Source organism: Neodiprion virginianus, chromosome 1 (assembly GCF_021901495.1).
Source record: "Neodiprion virginianus isolate iyNeoVirg1 chromosome 1, iyNeoVirg1.1, whole genome shotgun sequence".
NCBI classification, from domain to species: domain Eukaryota; kingdom Metazoa; phylum Arthropoda; class Insecta; order Hymenoptera; family Diprionidae; genus Neodiprion; species Neodiprion virginianus.
The window spans coordinates 4,826,373-4,851,607 of record NC_060877.1 but is presented as its reverse complement, the minus strand read 5'-3'; the positions used below and the strand labels follow the sequence as shown (position 1 = coordinate 4,851,607).

General features: G+C 42.2%; 1 protein-coding gene, 1 long non-coding RNA gene and 2 other non-coding genes across 4 annotated transcripts in view; 2 read left to right on the top strand and 2 right to left on the bottom strand.

Annotated features, from left to right (window-relative positions):
• LOC124309082 (sestrin-3) overlaps positions 1-25,235 on the top strand; it is a 109,404-nt gene that overhangs the window by 38,564 nt on the left and 45,605 nt on the right. The window lies entirely within an intron of this gene.
• Trnak-cuu (transfer RNA lysine (anticodon CUU)) lies at positions 11,385-11,457 on the bottom strand. The gene has a single exon. It is a non-coding gene; the product is annotated as a tRNA-Lys (tRNA).
• On the top strand, positions 16,060-16,132 carry Trnak-uuu (transfer RNA lysine (anticodon UUU)). Its single transcript has one exon. It is a non-coding gene; the product is annotated as a tRNA-Lys (tRNA).
• On the bottom strand, positions 16,548-18,879 carry LOC124309127 (uncharacterized). The gene is made up of 3 exons (XR_006909182.1): positions 18,726-18,879; positions 17,033-17,395; positions 16,548-16,950 (listed from the first exon to the last, which is right to left on the bottom strand). It is a non-coding gene; the product is annotated as an uncharacterized LOC124309127 (long non-coding RNA).

The following is a 25,235-nucleotide window of genomic DNA, read 5'->3' as shown; positions in this document are numbered from 1 at the left end:
CGTCTATTTTTCACACGAAAAAAATTCGATAATATTTCCGGATGACCATTCATTTCTCGTATTCCTTAGACTTCTCCTTCTTCTTTTTTTTTTTCTCAAATTTTTCACCGGATCTCACGGTATACAAAAACGACTCGATTAGGTTAATTCGTTCAAAAAAAAAAAAAAAGAAAAAAAATACGACGAAACGGAAGTAGGGAAAACCGAAAAACCGTTCGATGCTTCTAGCCGTAAAAATTTTTGTACGGTCGTTGAGAGTACATAAGGTATGTTGTATTATTGTATGGGAGACGCTGGTCGCAGGTGGCGGTGGCACATCGCGCGAGATTCCTCGAGAGTTTAATAATAAAAAGGAATCTAGTCCAAGCATCTGAAAAATAATTTACCCCTTCAGAAATAAAACTTTTTTTCTGGCAAACCGCCAGGATTGTTTAACGCTTGGTAATACGACAAAGAATAAATAAGGAAATGAAAATAAACGGTAATAAAGTTTTAGAAACTACTGTCTGATATTGCGTGTTGTTGTTGTTTTTTTTTTTTTCATCTTCTTCTTTTTCAATTTCTTTTATTCTTTCATCGCACCATTAATTTATTACACACTTACACGCATCGTTGTTGTTTCTTCGTTGTCGTTTATCCGAGATCGTTGAACTCGCCGCCGCCACCACCGATGTTATATCACGCCTGTGTGCATGTGCATCGGCGTGTGGAACGCGTCATAACATTGTACGCGTACGTACACGGATGTGTTATCAGAAAACAGAGGAGACTAGTCGATTATTTTCAGACACTCGTTGTTCGTGTTATTATATTACCGCAGTTTTTCCAATTATATTACAGAGTCCGGCGCAAACGCGACGATGCTCTCTGCAAAATGCATCACTCGCTGTGACTCGGTACTGCGGCGTATTTCTTTCATCCCTCCGACGTATTCCCGACAAAGTTTTCTCACGAGCTTTATTCGCGGAGGCAAAATTTTCCGATAAATCGGTGATAAAATCGTGCAACAATCCCGACTACGATGAAACGTGTGAAATTTCTGTTGCGCAGCCGCGTTTCTGCGTCATCGTTTATTTATCCGGGATCCAGTTTGCTCTAAATGTTAATCGATAGGAAGTGTACGGTAGTAAACAGTACAACAATTATCTCGAACCTGATATTCCGAACGCGCGTAACAACAATTCCATGCATCGTGTGTAGCTCTGTTATACCTTGTTACGCGAGTATTATTTTCGCGTATTTTTCCTCGCCCTGATCGAGCAACGCGTATAATTATCACGTGATAAAAATAATCATCGGCATTGTTATAATTATATAGAACATGCATCGACGGGGAGAACGATCGGCTACGGTTTGTTATTTAATCAACGAAAACAAGAAACGCGCGACGTGACGCAACTTCGATCATTGTTCACGGTCTGTTTGAAATTCCTTCGCAGGTATATCATTCGTCGCAACTCTTTTCGAGGCTAACTCTCCGCCCACAATCATCGCGTCGTGTCTGAACAAGGTTCTTGTGTACCTACCTACCAAAGTCGGAGATAAGAAAAGGCTCGATTTGTGTGCACCGATATAAACTAGGGCCTCTGATCGTCGTTGAAACCGTTTCATCGTGGGAAAGTTGTCTCAAATTTGTCTTTCGTGTTCTTCTTCTTATTTTTTGGCTTTGCAAAGGAGGCCCGTAATAACGAATATAATTGCGAGTATCGAGTGACGCACAGCCACGTGGAGAGACGTACCGACACGATAACCGCTTGGCCGATTGCCCTGCACTTCTCGCGTGGAATCGTTAAGATAATAAAATACCGCGGCGGTTGAGTGCAAACAACGAAATAGACGATAAGTCGGGGTTGGGAATCGTCCGTTGAAACTGGGTTATGATACCTATACGTTGTAATCTCTTCCTCGTGTCTTTGTTACATATGAAATTTCGTAACGTCACATTAGCAATATGCAATATTACAATCTAATCGAGACGCCGACCGCCATCCCGGCGAAACAAAGACCGGACGACATTGTTATCCTTATCATTTCTCACGGAATAAAATGCATTCGCTTCGATTCATTCGCCTCTGGGACATTCGCACTGGCGCAAACAACTCTGCGCGGTTAGCGTCGAATTTTTTTTTTTTTTTACCGCAGTCACGTTTCACCGGACTTTGATCGTCGTCGATCGCCGTTTCGTTTCCGCTGCAACCTTAGTCGCGTGGACCCTTTTTTACGATCATCGCGTACAGCGAGTCGTCTACTCGCGTAGAACAGAAACACCTCCGATAATTGCCGAGCAAATTGAACCTTCCGTGATGAAAATGGCACCCGTTGATCCTCCGCAATAAGAATACGAACCGCAGTCGTTCGTCGGCAATGGCGAAAGACGGCGAACGAATTCCTCCCATTGCAATACATGCTTCGATAATGCGAATCGTGGACCGTGGTGTTTCCCGAACGACGATCATCGTCGCAAGTAACAAGTTTGCGCAGAATCGTTTTGTTCCAGTGCAAGCTGCAGGTCAGAGAACGATAAGGCATCTAACAGATTACCCCCAACACCGTGTCTCACATTCTGTTTGAACGCGCGCTAGCGTTTCAGCGTCTTGTACGACACAAAACAAAAACCGCTGATCCCCAACGTTTGCCCTAGATGTATGCTCAGAGATTAGACCTATGATAACGCGCTTACAGTTTACTCGAACAGACTTTTTTCCGGCAGCGGCCGCGTTACGTTCTCCTCTTCTTGCCCCCTTACGCACCGTTTTTCATCCATCCTAGCTTTGATTCTCCTCATTTTATCGCCACGTTGCATTGACAGACTCTTCGCTCACACGCGTACTAAACTCTAACGCGGTAGAAAACAGACGTGAAAAATAACGTCTGCGACTCTTAAATCGGCCTAATCTTATCGCTTCGAGAAGTAGGTAGGTACGATATTATATATCCAAGTGTGCATATATATGTATAAGTTGTTGTTCGAGCATTATAACATTGAATGGATGGAATTCAGAGGTTTTATTGATCTCCTACACCCTAATTGCCGAATAAAAACGATAACTCGAGTATTTGACTTGCGAGTTACGCTCGTCCACTTGTACAAGCACACTCTTTTACAGGAGGACTGTATTTTCTCAACCTATATACACCGTATTTATACAATACATACGTAAAGCTGCTAGAACGTTGCTAGTTTTTCACGCTACGATATCTCAATCCGCATGTCTGTAATACAACTCACAACCTACCTAAGGTTGTCGGTGGTTTCTTTTTACTCCCTTCTTCGCACGTACGTTGCAAAATTTTGCAAATTCTATCGAGCTTAAGTCTGCACGGTCTAAATTCCACCGTGGCAGGTATAAGCGACGAATTGCCTTGTATATGCGTATACTTTGTACGAAAATAAAGGGAAAAAAATCGACACCGAGGGTCTCAAATTTTTTAAACGACAGAGCTTTCGAGCTTTCGAATCACGTCTTCTGACCGTTCCGCAGGGGATGATCGTCGAGTCTCTCGTACTTATCTTCGCCGAAGCAAATTTGGCTCGGTTGCTCTATTTTTTCGTTTTCTTTTTCTTTTTTTTTTTTTATCCTACCCACGTGCGTTTGTATTACACGATACATGCAATTAGTACGCGATTGCGATCGCATCGCCCCCGCATGTGAGGTACACGTGTGCGGGATGATGTCACGATTGAGGAGGAAGAGTCGAAGAGCGGTGCATGGCTGCTGAAATCTAGCGATGGAAAACAGCGCGGCATCGCCGTGTTACAAATACAAACTGGCCGAACCCACCTTCTGCATTATTCCAAGCGCGTCTGACTGTTTTCGAATCTCGTAAGCACCGTTCTCTGTTCCTGCATGTTCAATCTTCCGCGTTATATTCCTCTTCCGTATTATATTTCATTCTTAATATCCTCGGCCGAGAGACTCCCCGACACCGCGTATATACGCGCGTGTGTGTGTGTATATATATATATGCACGTTAACGTACACGAATGTACGTACACTGTGATACAGAATTTGATGTAAATATTCTCAAGGCTTTTACCTCCACCACGCACTGTACGTATGTACGTAGAAAACAACGCCGTCGGTGCTTTTCTCGATGCCGCGTATTCGTTATTCACACTACGTATCTTCGGGCACCACTGCCCGCATTTTCAAATGACGTAAAACTACCCTCGAAATACGTAATGCGAAGTTGATACCGCACGGAGAGCCAATAATGGTTGACGTTTTCACTCGACTTGTTACAGGTACGTGTGCGTTTTTCGTCCAAAGTAATTCGTCTCTTTTCCGCATCACTTCTTAACCGTGTTTCGTGGCAAACGGATCATCGAAGCGTTAAAAAGTACAAAAACTCAGAGCCGTTCTTCATTATCTTCGGATCGAGAGCAGATGGATCGATAAAACGTTCGGCGCTGATCGATACGAGTGATTTAGGTTCGCGGGTGAGTTATGTACCGATCCGACGAATGGAGTCGACCGCTTGCGGGCTAATTTACGTCTCGTTCGCCGGTCCCGTTTCCTGGATCATAATTATTCGGTCGATTATTAAATCAAAAGACGGGGCGATAAATAACGTCGGATACCGTGTCGCGGTGCAGGGGAAGCACCTTCGGCGTTTGACCGATTTGTTCTCGTCTCGTCTCGCCAACCTTTTTACCAACGAAACGTGAAGCTCCTAAATTTATGGATCGCCGTTCGACCAGCCAACGCGCCAGGCCTCGGTCAGGCAGGAAGCCTATTTATAGGAGGAGAGAGAGAAAAAACAACAACAACAAAAACGAAGCAAACAATCCGCCGATGCAGCTTCTTTCCGGACCACTTAAGATCGACTCTCGGCATCCCTGCAGAGGCTCTGGGGTTTGAAAAACAAAGGTAAAAAATCTGCCGGTAAATTCCTCGCTCGATTTTGTCCCGATATCTCGTATTCACCTGTGCATCGGGGACGACGATGAACCGAGAGAGAGAGAGAGAGAGAGAGAAACCATCGCTGACCTGGGCGAGGGTCACACGCGTTTGCAATTAGGCGGGTGAGCACGGCATCAGCAACAGTTCGTCGTCTGATCGTTTCACCGTGTTTAGCTGCTTGAGCACGTTTCACGCTGCGGGGGTTAGCCGAGCGTAATACCAGAAGCAGAAGTAGAAGTAGAAGGAGGTGGATGAGGACGAGGAAGAGGAGGAGGAGGAGGAGGTCGATCTCGGTTTCGGTTTAGTTGCCGGTTATTAACGGTTCGCTACGTGCTCGGCATCGCTTAGAATCAGAATTAAGCACGGCTTGGCCGCAGTCGAGACGTGTCGTGGTGTGGATAAGGCACGCCACGCCACGTCCGTGAACTACGTACGGCTAGAGTTGAATAGAAGCGACGTAAGCCGGCTTTTACTTTTGACCCGTGCTGCGTTACCTACAGCGCGGTGTGCGTAGATTTATAATTTATTGGAGCAATTTGTTACACCGAGTGAACGATCTCTGTTATCGTCAAAGATCTTCGTCGGCTATTACGTACGCGTATGAAATTTATATTTAGAATTCATCGCCCAAAGTCGAATGCACGCGTGCATGGTTCTCGGTTGCGTAATAACGCTTCGAGCTCTTGAGAAGCTTCGGGAGCTTGGAACCAATTTCCACCCCGTAACGGTGGTGTTCGTCAACCGCTGCTTCTCTTTATCTTCGACCAGGTACGTGTGGGAGACTTGGAATTAGAATACGCGGTTTTCCGTTTCATCGTTCGCAGGCGTTTCGACACAAGCCGCGTAGTCGCGGTTCGATCGGTATTCCACGACCTCCCTTGAACCCGTTCGATGTTTTCAATGCCCTCCGGCTTATCGTGTACTTCTCGTATTTTTAACAACAGTTTACAAACGCCGCCGCACGTTCACCCGAATTAGCAACGGTCACATCGGCTCCTGTGGCTTTAACGTTTGTAACCCACGTTACGCTTACACGTCACTTCAGAAGCGTTGCTTAGCCCGGCCGACCAAAGTGTTGGCTACTTCTTTGTGACGCTTGCGATGATGGGCAAATCAAACGTTGTTATCGGGCACACGCGTTATTCCCGCCTGTCGCACAAACCCGCGATGCATCCGTCTCGAAACGTTAAAAATTTTTTCCAGTCTGTGAACAGCAAGGCATTTTCACGTTCAAATTGAAAGTCCCGCCACTCTCGAGTCGACGTGACGTCACGCGGCTGCAGCCAATGCCTGGGCGTTCCGAGCGTCGCTACGATGTTTGAAATCTTCTAGACAAGCAAAGTGTCGCTTTAACGGATAGACAAGCAGCTGGATAAACTGATCGTGAGTAATAAACGCGAGGTAAATATAACATCGCGAAACTTTCCAGCAAGCCGTGCGGTATGTACGAACCCGAATCATTTGTTATTGTTCCTTTTCAAAGTGTCGGACGATTACGTTGAAAGTATGACAAAAAATATACATATATATATGTATATAACAATAATAATAAAGGAGACGCGTTACGCATCGCAAAGCAAATGCACTTGTACAGTGACCCAATTTTTTCTCTCGCAAGTCCCAGCGACACGCGTGCCTGTCTCGTCACACGAGGCTCTCTTGTGGTGCAAACGGGGATTAACAACATCGATTTATAAATATTTGTACCAACGCGAGGGTTAATATTATTGTGTGCAAAAGAATAATGAAAATAACTGCGACGATATCGGCATGCGATAACGTCTGTTGATACAATAAATGGTAAGAAAAAAAGATGGAGAAATGAAAAAGAAATATCGCAGCCCGCAGGCACCACGTGCTTGCACTCTCTCGGGTCCATCGCACCGGGGAACGAGGCGATATTCTTAGACGCGTGCAGGAGCAGGCATTCGAGGGTGTTGTTGCATAATTGGTGCGACTCTGCGCCGCGGCCTTTGTGCGGTATTGGAATGCAATATTCTCGAGGAGAAAAAATGAGCGGAAGAGAGAATAAGAAGTGGAAACGCCCGCCTTCTTACGTTTACCGTAAACTCTGACTCGGACCAAAGTTTCCTTCCACGTGCATTGTACCTCGCACGTTGTTGAGCAGAAAGCCGCATCGGCATTCGACACGTGGAGGCGCATCTACACGAAATATCTCTACATGGTTTCTATTTAAAGAGCCACTTGTTTTCAACAGCGATTCCTCCGTCTTAACGTCGTTCTAACGTAATACGGCAGTCGCGAATTCTACGCATTCGTAACAAGGTGCCATTCTTGGCGCCAGCGTGTCATGCAATGTATGAATATAAGTATAAGCGTATGTTTCTCGATTTTCACGGGGTCTGTAAAATAGTTTGGCAAAATTTCAAAAAATTTCCAACATACAATGCTTAAAAATCGGACAACGCGTCGAACCAAAATAACGCATATGGCAAACCACCGTTCGCACCCTGCGTGACAGCGATGTGCGTACGCGTTGATTGATCGATGAAAATGACATTCCGTAATTTGTATAAACGTGTTGCCGCGGCCTATAAGTATCTTTCGGAAACGAAGAGAGTGAGAAAAATAAAAAAGAAAACAGCTTTTCGCGCTCACATTTTTTTTTTTTTTTTTATTTATTTATTTATTTTTTTTTCTCTCAATTTGGCAAATTGCCGAAATAGTTGAGACAATTATAACGTGTAGCGAAAAGCAAAGCCTCATCCTTGCGTATACAGTGGAAATTGCGCACCGGTTGATTCTGACCCCAGATTAATTGGCCAAGCTTTGTCTATGAATAGAATTCTTCGCCCGTTGATACAGACGTACGTGGTCGGCGTATTTTTGTCGATGGAAAGGAGAGCCTCTGACCCCAGGGAGACATCTATTCTATGACAACCCGCATGCATACGATACTCCTCCGATCCTCCTTGCGTATAATTTTCAACCTGCGGAGGTGAGTGGGTGGATCTCGAAGGCCTGTTTAGAAAATTTAATACAACCCCGAGGCTATCGTCGTATGCAATTCGTGATAAACTAGGTCAAGAAGAAGAACCGACCCACGGCTGGTTTGCCCGAGCCTTGCTTCGAAAATTATGCGACACTCTTTATTTTTGTAACAATTTTGTTCGTTCGATTTACCGATCGGATCGATCACCGCGAACGGTTGAGAAAACGTTTCCCTTAACGCCGCGAGGTTACATGTCGAATGATCTACGCACCGGAGAGATGACAACAATGGACGACACTGTTAACGCGGACCAGACCGCGTTCCCTGTTTGCATTTATACACATATACGTGCGTACGTGTACACGCGTTACACGTGTAACACGTTGACGGTCACGCCTTTTACGCTCTAAGGCTGCAAAATGCCTGTCGATGTTGGTACCTGTATTTGCGGACACGGTATTCCATGCGAGAAGAACGGACTCTCGCGTTTTTAGGCCTGTGATCCGTGTTTGTGTGCGTTTGTGCTCGTGGGTTAGGTGTGTAGTGATGTCCATATGGTCGAGATCACGCGGTGGCCATGTGGCTCTTGCATGATAGAAGAAATGTCTTTAACGGCTCTGAATTAGGGGGGGGAGTGCTTTTTTTTTTACGAAGTTGAAGGAAAAACGTCTTTTTGATTTTTACGAGTTTATTCACTGAGAAAAATTTCATTTGTTACAGTAACTAGAAAAATTGAGTAAAACAGGTATCGTTGAAAAAAACTGTTTGAATATTTGTTGGAATTACGAAAAACGAAAATTAATTTTCATTTTCTACCTAGAACTATATTTTTCGGCTGTGGTAAAAAACGAAAATAGTTGAGGACTGAGCGGTAAACGTAACTAAAAATTTCTCTCAGTGTTGTAAAACAAATACATTTATACTCGATACTGCGTAACGCAAAATAATGAAATTCGAGTAGTGCACAGAGAAAATTGAATTCGTCAAACTTCGCTCCTGTTATCGTTATTACCGTATTAGGATGGTTGAGTCATCCGTTCGAACTCGTTAGGCTCGGCATTCGATAATTCTCTTGTTTTCCTGTCGCAAAATAATAATAACAACAACAATAACAATAATCATAATACAACGCAAAACTGCGGAGCAGAAAATAAAAAATAACCTAGTTACCGTGTCCCACAAAAACACGTTGCGTAATATCTGTATGCATAACTACCTCGTGCGTAAATATTCTTCTAAATTTGTTTTCTTCGCACCGAGTAATTTCCGATCCTTCGAGCCGGTTGATTGCTCGTTTCTTTCCAAGCTCATTCGCTTTTTACCTAAATTTTCACAAAATTGTCCCAGCTGTAATTTGATATCTTATCTACAAGTATGAATGATTGAATGATTTTCGGTTTATTTTCCGAGTTACTCGTTTTACGGGGAGAGTAGAAAAATTACGCCGGTAGCGTCGAGCTTTGTTTTCTTAACCGTGGAGCTGCATGTGAATTTCGCCGTTTGTTGACCATCTTCGTTACGAATTAAGACGGGGAACAGATGCGTTGGCACCTATTTCGAGTACCGGGAACGGGGGATGAATCAGAGGAAAACCGACGCGGTCATGTTGCCAGTTCAATCGTGACACCCGTTACATTTCAGGTGTAGCACGGATTGCTTTGCGGCGAACGCCACGACCTAACAAAGCTTACGTACGATTCAACGGGAAGTACCTTCAACTAGCCCAGTTTCACAAGGGATCACGCTGTGTGCCACACGGAACACTTTCGTCGAACGATGAATAATTTCATGCGCGATATTGTCACGAATCAAGAACTCTTTTTTCGTCGGCACGTGTCTCGGTCCACGTGCACGTGCCAAACGAATAACAAAATGACGTATGCGTGTTGCCAAGTCGACCAAGGATTCCCGTCTTCGTACGCAAACGTTCTTCGTACCTCGCGTTGTACTTTTCTTGGCCTGCAAATTCAGGTGCTCGAGTCACGGGTCTCTTGTAACGGCACGCGTAAAAAAAAAAAAGTAGACATCCAATGCATCTAAAAATGGGATTCTTCGAGTGCCGAAAGTTTTTCGTGCTGCACAAATATCGCCGCGTAACTACCGCGGGATCTTTTCTTTTCCGCAATGAAGCTTTCGTCGATTGTTACAATATTTAAAAGATTCGAGGGGATGAAACGACCCTCGACGAACCGCGAAACGATCTTTTGTATCGTCAGTTATAGCGCACAATAAGTTTAATACAGATGATCCGTAAGTCGGGATACAAATTGATTTGCAGTCCCCTGTGTTACCGACCGTTGTTACGTAAATGTCGGTAAAATCGGCGTAGATCGACGAATAGCGTATTAATTGTAAGTGGAAAAGCCAACACGCGTACGTCAGCTTTTTGCGTTTGACAAGAATTGTAAAAAAATTTAAATGCCGTCGCTCTTGGGTCTCTCCGCTTTTAGTTACGATGGCTTTTGCGTATCACGCGTGAATGCCTGCGTTTGTTACACATGCGACGAGGCGTGAGAGAGCAACGGCATCGGCGTCAGCATCAGCAGCAGCATCGTGTATATTTAATGTTGTTGGTGGGCATACCTACCTAGATTCACGAGTACACGTGCAGCTCTCGATTATTTCAGTGGATTTAGGTTAGCCACGCGTACACGCGTTGCGACGTTTTCCCCGCGCTTCTGGTTTTTTTTTTCTTTTTTTTTTTCAAATTTTTGCTCCACTTTTACTTGTTTTCCCCTATCCTTTGATCACTTCTGTCGGCAATCGTCAAACTCCGCCCAATTGTAATCGCATCGCATGTTCATTGCTGCGTGAATGTAATTAAATGCAACGGATCGAAGCGGCCACCGCACATTTTAAACCAGAAACCACGCAACAAACCGCCGGTTCCGACAAGCTTCGTCGTTCCGCGAAAAACCCTGTCTCGCGGTACTCGAGATATCGTATCTATACTTGATTTATACTCGTTTATCGACCTCTTGGTCCCACGGACAATGTTGCGGTATTCCACATTTTTCCTACACCGCAGCTTCGGAAAAATATTTAGATAACGTACAATTCTCTTCTTGCGTATATTCGTTTTAAAGAGTCCGTTGTGGCCACCGCGTTAAAGTGGCATGCACGCTTTTCTCTCTCTCTCTCTCTCTCTCTCTCTCTCGTAAGATAAAACGGGGGTATTTGATAACGGCTGCTTTGTGCACCAGAATCATGGCGCGGGCATCTATACAAACGGGGGAACTTACAGTCTAATGAACGAACTCTCGTCTTCTCCGCGATACTAAGCGCAGATAATAACGGAAGAACTCCTCCTCGTTCATAGTACGGCGGCGACTCGCGATATTATGTACGTGTAGGTATAACGTCGGAGTCGGTTAAGTCGGCGATGGATGAGATTCGTCTATTTTTAGCGAAATAACGAGATAATCGAGCCCTCGCCAAAGGCTGCTGTTGTTGTTAAATCGGTGAGCAATTAAAAATTGGGTCAATGAACTTTACGCCCTCGAGAATCGGTGTGGAAAAAATATCAACGCCCAACGTGGGGCTCGAACCCACGACCCTGAGATTAAGAGTCTCATGCTCTACCGACTGAGCTAGCCGGGCTTGTGGAAAGTACGTCACTGCCCAATTTCATAGCCCGGATACGATTCGCCTCAAGGGTCGCCTAAATCACCGTGCAATTAAGGCCTCGTCTCGCCTCATCGTTTTCCTCATCCTCGAACACATTGTGCGGAACGACGAAAATTCGCACGATATTCGTGCCTCGAGCCTCGTGTTTTCACGACAGGACGAAAATATGCTACAAACTACCGTTGCACCTCTGCACCGAAGCGAAATTATCGTCTCTGCGACAGAAGTTCGCATCGTATTTTTAAAATACGCTTTTCCGTTCAATGTATAAAACTGAAACGTCGTGCCGAAGTTCTGGAATCAAACGATCCCCGACAATCCATGATTACCAGAGAGTAAACCTCTTCAAGTGTCCGCAAAGGACGTTAACTTGGTTCGCGTCCTACGCTTTCTTCGAGATGCTTCTCAGTTTTAATCCATATATCGGAGGTCCGTCAAGGTGTTTCCATCAGGCACTCGACTCGTGCACCATGCGCAAAGAATTCCCGAGGGATTTTGGGGCTGCGGATGGACGAGCGGGTTTTCTAACTGTGGGACCGAAGCTCGGACCACGAAGAGTATATTTGAGACTCGTCGTCTCTGGCTAATGGCCAGGGTAAGCGGTCAGTCCGAGCATGCAGCAGCAGCAGCATCGAACCCCTCGTTCCTCGTTGAGGATTTCACCGCGTTGCCGAGCCGCGATGCGGAGGGTCGACACTCGGTAGATCACACTGGACTTTCTGGGTTAATCACCCTCCTCCGTCTTACGAACAAAAGATTCAAATTTAGACTCCCCGCCTGCTGTTGGTGCCGGTCCTGGTGCATGCAGAGTTCGGAGAACGGTGAGATCGTAACCCTGCAGCCTGCCTTTCCAGGCGAGGACGCCGTGCGGGAAAACAGGATCCGCATCGTTCGTTATCGTCGACGAGACTCTTCCGTCATGCTGGAACGAGACTCGGACCATTCAACTCTGTCGTAATTCCGTTAACTGAATATCGATTCGCGAGTGGTGAACATTGACTCGTCTATTAGTCGTTCGATCTCCAGTTTTCGTCCAACGGGAGTTTGCAGATTTTATAATCCTTGCGGCGTTGCTACGGAATACGGAAAGTATTCGCCATGATATGTGGGATGGTGGAGCTGCAGGGAAAGACGATTCTCGTCGCATTGGCCCGATTGGGAATGTCATATGTTTGTACCTGTAATATAAATGTGGATTTGTCAGAGGTTTGGTATGTTGACAATAAGTCCTCGTCGAGAGGCTCTCTCCCTCCCTCTCTCTCTCTCTCTGTCTCTCGTTAGGTTCCAGATGCGAACTACATAGTTTGGCTTCTATTTATCTCTATAGAGGCATCTCAAGGCGAGATCAGGTTGGAGCTCGGCCAGGGCATCTCTTTTTCTTCTTCTTCTTCTTCCTCCCCATGTGTCAAGTTCTCAATATTAGACTGCACAACAACTTGTGTTCATGGTACGTACCTGTATCTACGTCAGTACTCCGTGTCCGATGTAGGTAAATAATAAATTGATTCCATTGACAAAGGAATCGCCCGTCGAGGATCGGTTACTTTTTTTTTTATTTATTTTTTTTCGCCAAATTTGCCTGATGAGAAGAGGAGAGGTTACGTAGAGATAATCGGGAGAACCGCGGATAAAAACGAAGAGACTCTGCGGGAAGGGAGAGAAATTAATCACTGTCCGTTGATCGAGGCTTTTCAATCGGAGCTGAACGACGAATAAAACAGAAAAAGAGAATCAGAACAAAGAAATTGGGAAAAACTTGACGTGGTCAAAGTTCGTATCGGTCGGCGCGCGTAGAATGACGAGGAAACTTTTGTCAACATTCTATAACGCTGTCTAATACACTTCACAGATTCTGACAGCTAATTATCACGTAGATGCAATTTATTGTTTCGAATGGAAAGATTTCCAAACACCCAACAATTGCGTACGTCGCGGAACTTTCTCGGGGTAAAATTGTAAGCGAAAAAGCTAAGCGGCTGTGTCGAAAATATTTATTCAAATATACATATATTTTTATATATTATACGTATACCGTGTATCTTACGTGCGCGTGTATGCGCGCAACTTGTACAGGCATATGTCGAGCACGTATTTACAACGTGCGTGAAATTTTTGGCAACGTTTTCGCCGTGTACAAACGAAAAGAATGCGCGGTGTTGGAGGGCGAGGGGAGGAACGGGATACGGGGGAAGATAAGAGTTTAAGAATCAAGCGTAAACAAGGGAATATCTAGGCACATGGCAGGAGCTGGTGATGATAAAATTTAGTGTGACGTCGGTCCTGCATTCCAATAATCACATGATAATGTCTCGCGAGATACGTTGAGAAATGCACGTATGCTTGTTTGTAATAAATTCCTTGGTTTTCCACAAATTCTTTATCCCGTGTAAAGCAAATATTTGACGTTTGATATACATTTAATTTGCCGATGATGCGTTACCCGTGTAAACTTTCCGTTTCGTATAAACGTGCAGCAGTTTACGCTAGTTTGATCGACCTTTTTTTAAACGCGGAATCTATCGAGCTTAATATACATTTAATTATTAATGATGAGTTCTCTGTAAACGTTGAGCTTCGTATAAACGTGCAGGAATCTAAGTTGTACCGATTGACCTTTTTGATACGCGGTATATATAGACGGGCGTCAAATTTTGATAATAATATCGTTTTTCATACACGTGCGCATATTATTTTTTTATCCGTTTTTTTTTTTTTTTTTCTATGATTTTAAATCTTTTTATCGTTTATCAAACTTTCAGGATGATTACACAATTGTATGCTTATTACTGGCAATATTTCGTGTCAAGGATAAAAACAATTCTGCCTTTCTATACATATACACATGCGCGGAGTGTAAAGATTCGTCGCGGTAAACTCTGCGGAAATTCGTTTAAACCAGAGACAAAATTTACCCATCAAATCTACCAGGAAGGGTATTTTTATTTATTTTTCTTTTTTTTTCTTTTTTACGTAGTTAAAAAATCTTTTACTACGTTTTAACGTTGCATAGTATCGAATGAATTTATGTTAGCTTAATTTAACAAATTCTTTCTCGATTATGCTATGTGCAATAACTCAATTATAAGTCTATCGTATCGTGGAAAAGCAGCAGCAACGACGACCTGGAAAATGAAAATACGACGTGTCTCGCCTCGAAGAACGTAAGATACCTATCTACTGACTTATTTTTTTTTTTTTTATGACCAGAGACGAGGAGGCGCGGATGAAAAAATGATCGAACCTTGAAAAAAGTTTCTTTTGATCTTGGGCATTAGGAATAGATTGAAATAAGGTGAACAAGAAAAGATTTTACGATTACATGTGCACCGTGAATTAGTTTGAACAACCCTCGGAATAACCTTACATTTTTCGCACATTAATATACGTCTCCTTTTTTTTTATTTTTCGTCTTCTTTTTTACTTGTTATTCCGTTCAGACTCGTAAAGATTGCAGAAATATTTGTTTGAAAATTGGCAAAATTTTCAAAACAGTTGCTCGCGTGATCCGATGATTATAGAATTCGCTATCAATGTTGAATAATTTTTTAACTTTCAAGGAAATGAATCACATTTCTGTAATATAATGATATCTAGTAAATTTATAAATCGGCACGATTCATCATTCATGATTTTCCGGGTTCTTTTCTTCCAGCGACCGCTTCGCGAGTATCGAGTAACAGCGATGTTGGGTTGCATCAGTTACGACCTCTCGCTGATTCTCTGATTCTCAGTAACAAAATCGCCTCATTATTTCTTCCATACGTAGCAACGGACAAAATTTAGAGATCACGATCAAACGAGACCTGAATAATATTAATATTGTACGTTATAGGTATAAAGTATCGGATCGAGTGGGAAAAAGTTCTATTTTCGAAATGTGTTTATCATTTGTGTGCCAAATTTCGACAAAATCCGTTCGGCTTGATCGTCACATTTTATTTACCGTGTTATTTCTCGTCTCTTATCTATATCTGTTTTATTTGAGTAATCGTCGTTGCTATTATTTTGCGATCGTTACTCGAAGAGAGATTCGTTTCTCATCTCGAGAATGAAGATACCGAGGTCGAAGCACTGATTCGTTATACCTACTGAAATAATCCATAAAGCTTCTCTTGCTCTTTTACAATTACAATTCTCAACCGACAACTGACACTCACACGACAAAACTAGAGCGAGATACGCGTGGGTGGTAAAAGTACGGCTCGTTACCTCGTCAGGATAACTTAACTGTCGTTTGAGATGAAACTTGGCTTGCAAAGCTTGTAGCTTTGGTAATTGTACCAAATAATTATACTAAATTGTTCCAGAATTAACCGTCTCGTTAAAATCTCATATTTCTTATACTCCTTCTCTCTTTTTCTCTTCTTTCTTCGGTAAAACAAACTCGGTAGATACGACGCGGCGTGTTCTTCAATTCCCCCAATAAATGATGTGTGAAATATTATAAATAATATAATATGACATGTAATATAAATACGGTGTTCGGCGTCTCGGATCGATTCGTAATTTTTTACAACTCGACGTTTAGAAAGCGAGCAAAATTATACTGACCCAACTGACATCTTGTCCTCAACGGCCCGGATAGCTCAGTCGGTAGAGCATCAGACTTTTAATCTGAGGGTCCAGGGTTCAAGTCCCTGTTCGGGCGGTAATTTTTTTTTTTTTTTTTCTATCGCTTTGTCTTTCATTTTTCAATATTCCTCTCGAATCGCGGTCTATTTTACCCTATGATTACACGGTAAACCGCTCGTGTGAAGAAAAGATTGACGGAAAATAAATATTGAGAAAACGACCACGTTCGACGATGCAATCATCGACGAGTTTAAACGACTTACTCGTTTTTTCATATTATCTTTTATTGCGCGAGTTTGTGAAATCGAATTAGTTCATCCTTGATTCCTATTCTTTATACGGCATCGTTACGTCGCTTATGATGGATTTATTTTCTCTCCTTCGTTCTCTTCCTCCACGATCTTCGAATTTCCAAATTATCGTTGAAGATTCTACTTCTTGAACTTATCGCCGTAGAATGGTATACGGCTGTTTACAACTCGCCAATCAGTGACGTAGAGGGTGAAAAGCACAGCCGCTCCCGTCCATGCGATCACCGATTTTGTCCTGCGGGAATTTTCGTCGATAATGCAATTACTACGTATGTAATGTTCGTATAATTTACCCGTTCAAATTGTAGGGTCAAAAATAGTTCGTCGAAACCTTCGCGTGATTGAACTTATAAAAATTTACAGATTTCTTGTTCTTCTTGAGCATTGAATTTTTGGAGATTTTATTTTCGTCTTAAATCGAACGACTCGATCATCAGACCTCGTCTCGTGAGTATAAAACCGATTGAAATTTCTCTGTCAAAAAATACATGACTAATGTGAAAATTCTTCAGTCTGTGGCTCGTAACACTGCATCAAACAGGTATCCGTAAAAATTTCATTTGTTACAGTAGCTGGAAAAATTCTGTAAAACATGTATCGTTAAAAAACTGTTTGAATATTGTTAGAATTATTATAGCAGGTTATTTGGAATGGTGAAAACGTACCAAACTAGGGCTTTTTCACGATAAACCGATCCTCTCCCACAAATGACGGAGAGCTTCTTAATTGGGGAAGTCATCTCGCCCTAACCGATGATCGTTTATCTCACCCGAATACGTCATCACAGAACGGCTAATTAATCATCTCTGCTCCGAGGCTAGGACGCGGCGATTTTATCCTCGGCCCGCTGACAGGTCAGTCAAAGATTGTCGACAAACTGCCAGCCGGATTCGTTCTTCTTTTTTCTTTTCCTTTTCCTTTTTTCTTTTTCGTCATCGTCGGCACAGCTGGCGCGGAGGACGCAAAACACACACCTACATCCATGCATTCAACGTATAACCGTCACACTTCAACGTCTTTTTGGTTATCTAATGGGGGGGAAAAAAAAACAATAAATAAATAATTAAAAAAACTGCCGGATGAAATTACATCATATTCTCATTTATTCACGCGTAAGCGTGTCAACGATATCGAAATTTGTTAATATTCAAATTCACTCGGATAGAAGAACAAACTTCGATGAGAGGATGAGAGAAAAAAAAAAAAATTGTAATAATTAATAACGAATCGATTATCGATTAGGAAACTCCCGGTGATTATGATGGTCATCTTTATGCACAGGGAATGGATGTAGCATTTTGATGGGTTTGTATGTGTTATACTCCTTATTTTCATCACTCTTTGCATCGCAAAGCTACATGCTGTAAAAAAGCTGTAATGCAACATGTTATACAGTGAACGATATTGTAAATGATGTGAACAAATGACCTGGAATCGTGAAAACGACGTGTTGGATTCTGATGACGATGTATATGTATATGTACATATATATATATATATATTTTCCTTCTTCCCGGGTCATCGGTCTCTAATTAGGACTTGATTGCCGCTTTTATGCAATTTCAATTTGTGTAATTATATCGAGTTTATCGCCTCGACGCGTATAATGCACTTTTGACTGAAAGCCGGCGTTATATCGTGCACAGAATCTACAAGTACATACATGGAAAGATGAGTCAACGGGTTAAAAACAAATTAAGGAAACGAAGAAATAAAACGATCGCTTATACGATCTATGTTTTACGATTTAACAAGACACTGTGCGGTCAGAGAAAGAGAGAAAAAGATACGTGTATACGTAGGTAAAGAGAAAGATGTATTTTTATTTGTTCCTCAATTCACCCGCGAAATTATTACAAAAATAAATCAATCTAAATATACACCGGCACATATTACAAAACTCACAGAGTTATTTGTTACGTACCAAGCAAATGGCGACTTACTCTTTTAACGAGCTCTGCCCACTCGTATTTATTTATTTTCAAGTCGTTGAAAGTAAACATACGTAGATATTAAATGTATGAAGAAAGTATACACGTACATGTCATATACAACAAACAATAAAAAATCGCGTGTATAACAAAACCCAGAGCCAGAAATCGTCGCAAAAGAGTAGACGTTGTATTTGGTTTTAGAATTTCTATAAAAATTGAAAATCAAACGATAGTTATTTCACACCGGATAACGCGCTTGTATAATTATCAAAATGCCGTTGTTGATGAACCGACGACTAAAAGTGATTCGCTAAGGTCGGATAGGATGAGCGATACGTGATCAAGGAGTTGAATTACGATCCGGTTAGTCGTTGTGCTAATTTATTGCACGGTGATACGTCGTGTATCGTAGGTACGTACGTACGGTAATAGCCTGCAACCAACAATCAGCCGCCGATATTCAAGAGCATTCGCGTCATCCGCGTTGCCGTGCAGAATCTCGAATGGATAATCGTCGTCGTACGAGCGATGGATGAATATGTGTCGAAAGGAACCGGCACACTCTGTATATTACAAGCAAACGCTCGAGCGAATGATCGTGCTAACCGGCAATTACCAAGATATCGCCTTCCAGGCACCCACACGCCTGTAATTCGCACGTATCGTCGCGTCGCGTTGCGTAACGAGGCGAGAGAGAGAGAGAGAGAGAGAGAGAAAAGAGAGAGGGAGAGGCGTCCGAAGAGCTGGTTGGAGGAAACGGGCAGTAGACCACGGGGTCTTCGGGGCCTTGACAGAGACCTTGAAAATCGCGCTAAGCCCCGGGGAAAAGTTGGCCTTGAATAAACCGGCCGTGTGGCGAAAATTCAGAGACGAGTGTTGTCCGAAATCGCGGATTGAGTTTTTTTTTATTCTTATCCCTGCTGTAGCTTTTATCAACGTTCTTTTCTCATTCTCAGGAAATTTCCGATCGTTCTAATAATATTCCGTACGATCGTTACGCCGATCGACGATCTATCGCGATTTCTTTACACGTTTCAAAAAAAGGAAGAATCGAAAAAAAAAATTTTTACCTCGCAAACGCGCGGTGTTTTCTGTTGTTTTTTTTTCTACTTTTGTTTGTTCTTTTTTTTTTACTCTTTTTTCAAATCTCAGTTCTTGGCACGGAATTACGAATTCGGTTTCGATTCGCGTTATTTAGCCGACGGATTAAGCGCGACTAATTGACACGCGAACCGCCTCGTGGTTTGGCAAAGTTTCGCTTTTTAAATTTACCGGTTTAGGCGTACCTCGCATACGCGAAATAGTCTCTTGGTTATCTCAATTAAGCGACACGTATCGTACCTAATTCTTCTGTTATTATCGAGTAGCTCCGGCTCTTTCCTGGTGACTTTTCGTCACGGCTCCTCGTATTTTTTTTTTCTTTTCTCTTCATTCAACTCTTTTTAGACGTCCGTCAAATGATACTTGTGTTACATACAGGATGGATTCTCGTGGCTTGCCTATTAAAACAAGACTCACTTTTGTGGCTTTTTCAGAATCAACGACACCACGTTCGTCCAGCATGCAAATTAGAGAGTCTTCCGAAATATCGTTGAGCAAAGATTCACTCGGTTATAACTATAACTGTGCACCAAACATCGTTTCGTTTCTTTCAAAGTTGTATCGAGAATTTTACGCCTTGTCATTCGCGTTTCGCATACTTGTTTCTTTTTTTCTATTTTTTTTCCCCACTTCTTCACGGTTCGTTTCATCGGTTACAGACTCGAAGTATTCGTTGGTTGGATATAACGTATAAATATATAGGAAACTTGATCTTGTATCATAATATGCCTACTCTTATCATCTTGTCTTGTTTTCGATACCGTATAACGAACCGTCAATTAGTCACTGGTGTAGACTATTCCTAGTTACTTTCCACTCCGTCATTGTTTGCCTCCTCCCGGATATAATATTTGTTGTGTAACAACATTTGTATAATATAAAACGACCCTGATAATTGTACGGAACACTGTCGCATCGTTAATGAATTCTGAATATTGCCTGTTGTTTTTCTTTCTGCCAATCCTAATCGAAGAAATTCGCTTTTACTTTCCTTTTACGGCAAAGAAGAATAAAATAATATCTACGCGGCAGCTCTTCTTTTCTCCGATCCAAACCTTTTTACTATTATAGATATAACGTCATGCTGCATTCTATGTCTGAAAGAATATCTCGTCGCGAATTTCTACACAAATTGCCAGACGTTGTTTTCTGTCGACAATACGAAACTGAATCTCGAATCGATGCTAATCACGTATAGTAGGAAAACATAGGGACCTAAGATTTCCCGTTTCCAATCTGAATACGGTTTATTACTCGTAAACCATGCAGGGGAAATTCTTACATCCAATTACAACTAACCCCTGCATCGCTGTACAATAAACAGTTCAATTTATCACAATATTTTCTTTTTCCTTATCTTGACTCATATTATAACGATACTTTATATGCTGACGGCTACCGCGAACCGGGGAACCAGATTACCTTTCGTTTGTCTATCCTACGGAATACAGCGAAAGAGAGAGAGGAGAGAGAGAGAGAGAGAGTGAGAGGAGGGGGGGATCGAGTTTCTTGCTCGATCACGCGCCCACAAGACGCAAGATTGTTTTAAGTGGGACAAAAACAAAAAAAAAAAAACAAAAAAAAAAAACAAGCAAAACGAAATAAAAGTCGAGTCAAGATATCGATCGACATTTTTGGAGATCAAGTTCCAATGCGACGCATCGTTGAACGATTTATCAATATTTCATGATGATAAATAAATTCTTTGGAAAATAACAATTGTTTACAATGTGAGATGATTGTCAGCGGTGTTATCGTAATTTTGGCGTGATACGTTACGCCGCTCGACGATCATCGCGTTGTCCCGGAAATGAATCGCGTATATCGAGTATCCGGTCGGCAACACGCCGTTTTGCCTCGCCAATTTCAGGGTCAAACCGCAGCTTGCAAATTGTTGCCGGTTGTGTCAGGTTGTCAGATTTGCATCGTTGAACGAGCGAGTCGCGGGTGTATAAAATGTCATTTCGCCGGCTCGAGGAGATAAAATTATCGTTATTATTATTATTGTTGTTGCTGTTGTTGTTGTTGTTGTTATTATTTTTATTTTCGGCGTCCGGTTTGCGGTTTCGGTCGGTTTTTGCCGAGTCGAAGATATCCCGGCCTGCATCCATGCACAAGCCTACAACTTTCGAGTTGAATTATACGTGACATGGTGGCCGAAAAATTTTTTTGGCAGAAAGTTCCATAAACCAAATTGTACGGCTTGTTAAATATACATTCGGTTGAAACAAACGGATACCAGACTTTCCGGTAACAGCTAGAAAACAAATTTTCATTTTGTCCCTGAAACCATATTTTTCCATCGTGGTAAAAAATGAAAATAGTCAAGGACTGAGCGGTAACCGGAAATAAAGAAAATCTCAGAGTACACGTAAGTGAGCAAGACGATGACCAAGAATTGATAATTTAATCACACAAATTGATATTGTATCGGGTCGTTCGTGTTCGGTAAAAAAAAAAAAAAAAAAAAACTGCAACCGATTTTTAAAAAAAATAATCGATCGCTTTTGCTCACCGCCTTGTTTGATTTTCATTCCCGATTTCTTACGTACCTGCACTCGATCTCTGGGACCATGCGGCTTAGCTCGCGGCGGCCGCGGCATGCAGCGAACAAACCGTTTCTACTCGCTAATCGACTTGGCGAACCTCTCGCCGACTCTGACGTAATTCGAGCGAAAGACGGCAGACCGCCTGGTGCCAAGGCGCGTCTCTCTCGGGGAACGAATCGAGATGAAATCCGTATTACCCGCAAAGTTTGTCGCGGCTCGCCGCGGGTGAGGCATTTTTTTAATCACCGACATCGAGCCGCGCATCGTACGTTTGTGATATTCGTTCGGGATGCGAATCGGTAACGAGAATGCGCCCGATACGCAAATACGCAACGAATGGTCGTTCAACTTTCGTACCTTCGACGCGAACGGCCGACCCGTAAAAGAAGGAAAACAAATAATTTAACGATCCGACGTTCCTGCGGATAGGAGGCAACGCCTGCAGATATTCGCGGGTTCGTGTCGAAATTCGATAATGTACGGTCGGGGTAAAAAACAGTGAATTTCGATACGCTGTTTGCGCCTGCAACGAACCTACGAACGCCAACGTGAAAAAGAAAAAGATGATGGAAGATTAAACAACCGGCCACGCGTTATTTCATGCACACTGTACACTGAGAAAAATTTTACTTGTTACACTAACTAGAAAAATTCAGTAAATCAGGTGTCGTTAAAAAAACTGTTTGAATATCGTTGGAATTACGAAAAACGAGGTACGCGTAAACATTTTGCGCTATCGTCGATCCTTTTTTGGTTATTGCAACGCAAAATCAGTTTGTGAGGTTTATTCTACTTTTTTAGTTAAACAAGGCTTTAACGTCAATTTATCGTTGCACGAGCGTTAAATTTTCCCAACAGTTGCAAGAAAATATAGCAAGTGTGATCGCAATGAGAAAGAACAGTAACGGATACCAGACATTCCGGTAACGGCTAGAAAATTAATTTTCATTTTCTACCTCGAACTATATTTTTCGATTGTGGTGAAAAACGAAAATAGTTAAGGACTGAGCGGTAACCGGAACTAAAAAAATTTCTCTAAGTTTAGCCGGCTGGCACGGAACGACCGTAAATGTGATGCGGAATGCCGGTATCTATATATTATCATGTATATTTTTTAAAAACCGTCAACAGCTTCTGCTGCAATACGAAGCTGCAAAAAAAACGTTCATCGTCAAGGCAATTTGTAACACCGCCGAGCCTTTTATCAATAATAATCGCGGTTGTTGTACCCGCCATTGCGGAGAGTAAGCGTTGGACAGAATCGCACGTTGAAAGAGGTCACGCAGATAATTTATACAAAATTCTTGTTTCTCCACGTGCAGGGACCTATGCGCGCGTGTTTACGATGTACACAAACGCGATCGGCGATATTATACTCCTCTGCATATCGCAGCGATTGGCTCAAATCTCTCGGCTGCGCAATGTCACGAGAAATTCGTATCGCATGTTTTCGTATCGTAGAAAAAACAGAAATAAATTGGATGGGGAAAAAAAATTTAAACAAATCACATGTCCGCGTATCAGGAATATAATTGAAACAAGTGAGCGAAGATCGCGGAGTTTATCCGCGACTCGAGAGATGTAACGACGATAAGCTTGGTTCAGGGACGTCGGTTGTTTGCAATTATTATAGGAATCTGAACGTGTAACAAAAAAAGTTCCCCCCCCCCCCCACACACTTGTTTACATACGATTAATTATACTCCCGTTTTTGTATTTTTTTTTCTTTTTTGTTTTCTTGGTTCTTTTTTTCCTCTCTCAAGCTTCCTCCCTTTGTAATCTCTGGTCGAAAACGTTTTCACTTAACGCTGTAAGGATGCTTATCTCTGCACGCTAATCGATCAGAGGCCAGCCGACTCGTGACTATCTCGTCTCTTTTAGATTTTTATTTCGACTTTATATCGTACACTCTTAACGAACAGCCGCCGTGACTCGGATAGCATTCACGGTTCTTCTAATGGATTATTTTTATATTTATAGGGGAAGCAAAAAAATAAATACACAACGAACGAGGAAGAAGAAATCCTTGTGCGAACGGAGATTTAACAACCGATAAAAGAGACGTTAAAAAATCGGATGTTGTAAAAATGTTTGATAAAAAAAGAAAAATTAAAAAAGAAAGAACCTGTTTCCTTGAGAGCCAAGATTTTACAACTTAATAATAATCGTCTTGTTGCAACAGCGTCGCGCATCCCTTTCCGTTATTATAATCATTTACAAATCATCAAACTGTGCATGATAAATGCGGAGAATTCAGTCATCGTATTACACGCGTTTACGTAGATGGATGTACAAGTATTTTATGTGTGATCGTGTACCGTGTTATTTCACTTGTATTTATAGCAGGGCTTTGCACTATTTTAAAGATCAGAAACTCGCGGTAAACAAGTTATGTATGTAGCGGTCAATTTACGTAATTCGCGCCGAAGGTTATTGCGAAACTGTATAATAATTTTTATTTAACGTTCATTGATCGCTCTCGCATCGCTGCTGCTGCTGCTGCTGCTGCTATTTCGTATCGCTTAAACAAATTTCGCGCAATCTCAAATAATTCCGAAAGAAATTTTCGAACCGCAGTATAATGTATAATTGTGTTGAAAAAAAAAAGAACAAAGATAAACCCCGGGTTTATTACGACGGCATTAATTGTAACGTTTATGAATTTTTTTTTCTTCTTTGTTTCAGGTAAGGATGACGATTATAACGCTTTTTATGGTTATGTATAAAAATACATCGAGCGTCGCTCGTTACTTCCCAAAATTAGAAGGTGGAATAGTCTGGTAAACTTCCGTACATTAACAATACTGCAGAATAAGGTAATATCATTACACCTACGATGTTTTCTACTATATGTATACTTATACAAGTTCCCACTGTTTGTTGAATCACTTTTTTTTCCCTCCTCATTTAACGCGGTTCGACTTAACGAAATACTGTTCCTTACGTCTGTTTTACCTTCGTACGCCACCGTGTGCTCGCAAGATTTTTAATCAAGAAGTTCGTTCGCGATGATAGGGATAGAAAACAGGTGCGTCGTATAAATGAAATACCTACGTAAAGATGAAATCTTTGATCGAAATTCCCAGTTCACGAATTCGGCTTGACAATTTCATGTTCATTGATATTTATTCATATGTTGTTGAACTCCCGTCATTGTTCATGTAGCGATCATCGTCGATATTGTTTATTTTCACCCGCCACGTGAAATTGGTGTTTGCCTTTTTCACGCAGAATTGATTAGGGAAATTGATGTTAATTTATTGGCAGACCTTAAACCGCAACAC